This window comes from Otolemur garnettii, unplaced genomic scaffold (genome assembly GCF_000181295.1).
Source record: "Otolemur garnettii isolate 467f Iridium unplaced genomic scaffold, OtoGar3 scaffold00044, whole genome shotgun sequence".
Taxonomy (NCBI): Eukaryota; Metazoa; Chordata; class Mammalia; order Primates; family Galagidae; genus Otolemur; species Otolemur garnettii.
This window is the reverse complement of record NW_003852439.1, coordinates 8,981,956-8,985,072: the sequence shown is the minus strand read 5'-3', so window position 1 is coordinate 8,985,072 and position 3,117 is coordinate 8,981,956. Positions and strand designations below refer to the sequence as shown.

Genomic DNA, 3,117 nt, shown 5'->3' with positions numbered 1-3,117 from the left:
TATGAATTCTATTCTGAGAATACCTTATTTACCATCGCCTTACTAGTTTTTATTTGTTTCAAGTTTTTTATTTGTTTTTGTGAATGTAAATAATCTGGCCATGAACACCGTTAGTCAAAATGTTTTTCTCTATGTGGGATTAGCTAGACTCCCAATGGTGAAGTCATTGACAGGAGGGAATAACCACAGAAAGAAAATAACTACCAATTTCTAAGAGGGTCAGTTCCTTGCCCACCAGCTGGTCCATTCCCTGAAGCTCTGACTAACAGCATTCCTGCAAAGCTGTGCTGACTCCACACAGAACGGCATCTTCTTGCGATGGCTTTGATTTGCATTTATTTAATTACTGAGGCTGAACGTTTCTCAGCAACTCTATTAACCAAATGAGTTTCCGCTTTGACCAACTTGTCTGTGTCCTTCATCCATGTCATCTTCATCTGAGTTTTTCTGATCAATTTCTTGAGCACTATAAACAAGAGTGTCAGTGCTTTTGCCAGATTTCCCAAGGATAGTTTTCCTATTGTCTTTTTATTTTGTAATCAATGTTGCTTGTATTTTGTCATTTATGGGCCCCACCTCTTTTCTCTTGTAATGTCTACCATGACTTCTAACCTTAGAAAACTCTCACCCTTCCAGATAGTTGATAAGCGTCCAATTCTATTCCTTTTCTAGGAAGGATTGAATTTTTTTTTTTAACACAAAAAATGTTTCTGGATTTTAATCCCCTCTTAGTTTGTTTGGTAGATGGTGTAAGGAAGGGACCCAGCCCCCTGCTCAGCCCAAGAGTGTTGGGGAGAGGCCCAGGCTTCTGTCCCTCTAATCACCAGGTGACTGTACCTTCTTCCTCGGGACTCCAACTTTCCCTTGGTGTCCTCACTTTCTGAAGCAAATCTTGGCTTTTGTTGCTTATTTGACTTCGAGGCAGAACCACCCTTAGAGGAGTTGCTTTTAAAGCAGCAGGAATGGGAGGTCCTCTCATTCATCAGACAGCCTCTTCTCTCGTGCAGAGCCAGCCACATCCCTGAGGCACCATGGTGAAAGGGAAAGGTTGCTTTCATATTGGGCACCTGGTCACCAGGGAGGGCTTCTTTTAACTCTGGCAAAGTGGATATTGTCGCCATCAATGAGCCCTTCATTGACCTCAACTACATGGTCTATGTGTTCAAGTATGATTCCACCCATGGTAAATTACATGACACAATCAAGGCTAAGAATGGAAGCTTATCATCAATGGAAATCCCATAACCGTCTTCTGGGACTGAGATCCCACCAAAATCTTGGGTGGGATTAACTACCTTGTGGAGTCCACTGGCATCTTCACCACCAGGGAGAAGACTGGGGCTCACCAAAAGAGGGGGTGCCAAAAGGGTCATCATCTCTGCCCCTTCTGCTGCCCCCATGTTTGTGATGGGTATGAACCACGAGAAGTACAAAAACAGCATGAGCATTGTCTCCTGCACCACCAAGTGCTTAGCCCCTTTGGCCAAGGTCATCCATGACAACTTTGGCATCATACAGGAACTCATGACCACAGTCCATGTCATCACTGCCACCCAGAAGACTGTGGGAGGCCCTTCTGGGAAGATGTGGCATCATGGCCACAGGGCTCTCCAGAACATCATCCCTGCCAAGGCTATGGGCAGGGTCATCCCTGAGCTGAATGGGAAGCTCACTGGCATGACCTTCTGTGTCCCCACTGCCAATGTGTTGGTCGTGGACCTCATCTGCTGTCTGGAGAAAGGTGCCAAATATGATGATATGAAGAAGGTAGTGAAGCAGGCATCGGAGGGCCCCCCTCAAGGGCATCCTGGGCTACACCAAGTACCAGGTCCTCTCCTCTGACTTCAACAGTGACACCCATTCTTCTACCTTTGATGCTGGGGCTGGCATTTCCATCAATGACTATTTTGTCAAACTCATTGCCTGGTATGACAATGAATTTGACTACAGCAACAGAGTAGTGGACCTTATGGCCCACATGGCCTCCAAGGAGTAAGAGCCCCTGGATGACTAGCCCCAGCCAGAGCACAAGAGGAAGAGAGAGGCCCTCAGCTGCTGGGGTGCCCCTGCTTATTCAGTACCCCAACTCACTGAGAATCTCCCCTCAACACAGTTTCCATACCAGAACCCTCTTGAAGAATGGGAGGGGCCTAGGGAGCCCCACCTTGTCATGTAACATCAATAAAGTTCCCTGTACTCAGCCAAAAAAAAAAAAAAGAAGAAGGAGGAGGAGGAGGAGGAGGAGAGGAGGTGAAGTAGTAGTAGTAGTAGTAGTAGTAGTAGTAATAGTAGTAGTGGGGACAGAGAATAGTTCCCAACAGGAAGTAGTGGGCCTCATGTCTGAGGTTGCCACTTAGATTTGGTGAATTGATCATCAGCTGCCTACAGAAATGTGGTCGCCCGGATGTTTGGAAACTCTTCCTACAATTTATAATTAGGCTTTTTTTCACCTTAAAGGATGTCTTGCCATTTCCTTAGCACTGTGAGGCCACACATTGTTTTGTCCACTTCTGTGTTCTTACACCTGGAACAGTGCTGGGTACCAAGTGTGCTCAGAGAACAGTTCCTGAATGAATAAATTAGTGAGCAAATGAGTGCTTCCCCTTCCCACTCCTCTCTCCCTCCTTCCTTCCAGCACCCCTACCACCCCCTGGGACACCAAAGGCACCTGGTTAGCCCTTACCTGCAAACCCTTCATGCCAAGGGGTGCTGGGGTATGAAGTGAGACCTTGTGTGGGAAGGATCCTGCCCCCAGGGGCCCCCAGGACCCCCACTGCCTGGCAGGACTCCTGCTCCAGGTCCCCAAACCCACCATGCTGGCAGGGAGACAGAGGCAGGGCTGTCCTGCCATCCAGCACCCTCTCCCGCATGGCCCCCAACTCCCTCCCCAATGCCCAGCCAGGCAGCTTTGACATCAACCTGGTGCCCCAGACAACCCCCTCCTGGTGCTGCTGTGGTCCAGACTGCCATCCCAGAACTACCTCCGCCCTGCCCATCCTCAGTTCGGGGGATAGGGTGCAGTCAGTGTGGGGACAGGACAGGGGAGGGTTCTCTGGATCCGCATTCCAGCAGTAGCTTCAAGGACCTGATATCCTGGAGGGGAATGGGGAGCACTGA

At 48.7% G+C, this 3,117-nt stretch overlaps 1 pseudogene; it reads left to right on the top strand.

The window, feature by feature from the left end:
- LOC105887065 overlaps positions 1–1,996 on the top strand; it is a 9,439-nt pseudogene extending 7,443 nt beyond the window's left edge.
- The last annotated feature ends 1,121 nt before the right edge of the window (positions 1,997–3,117 follow it).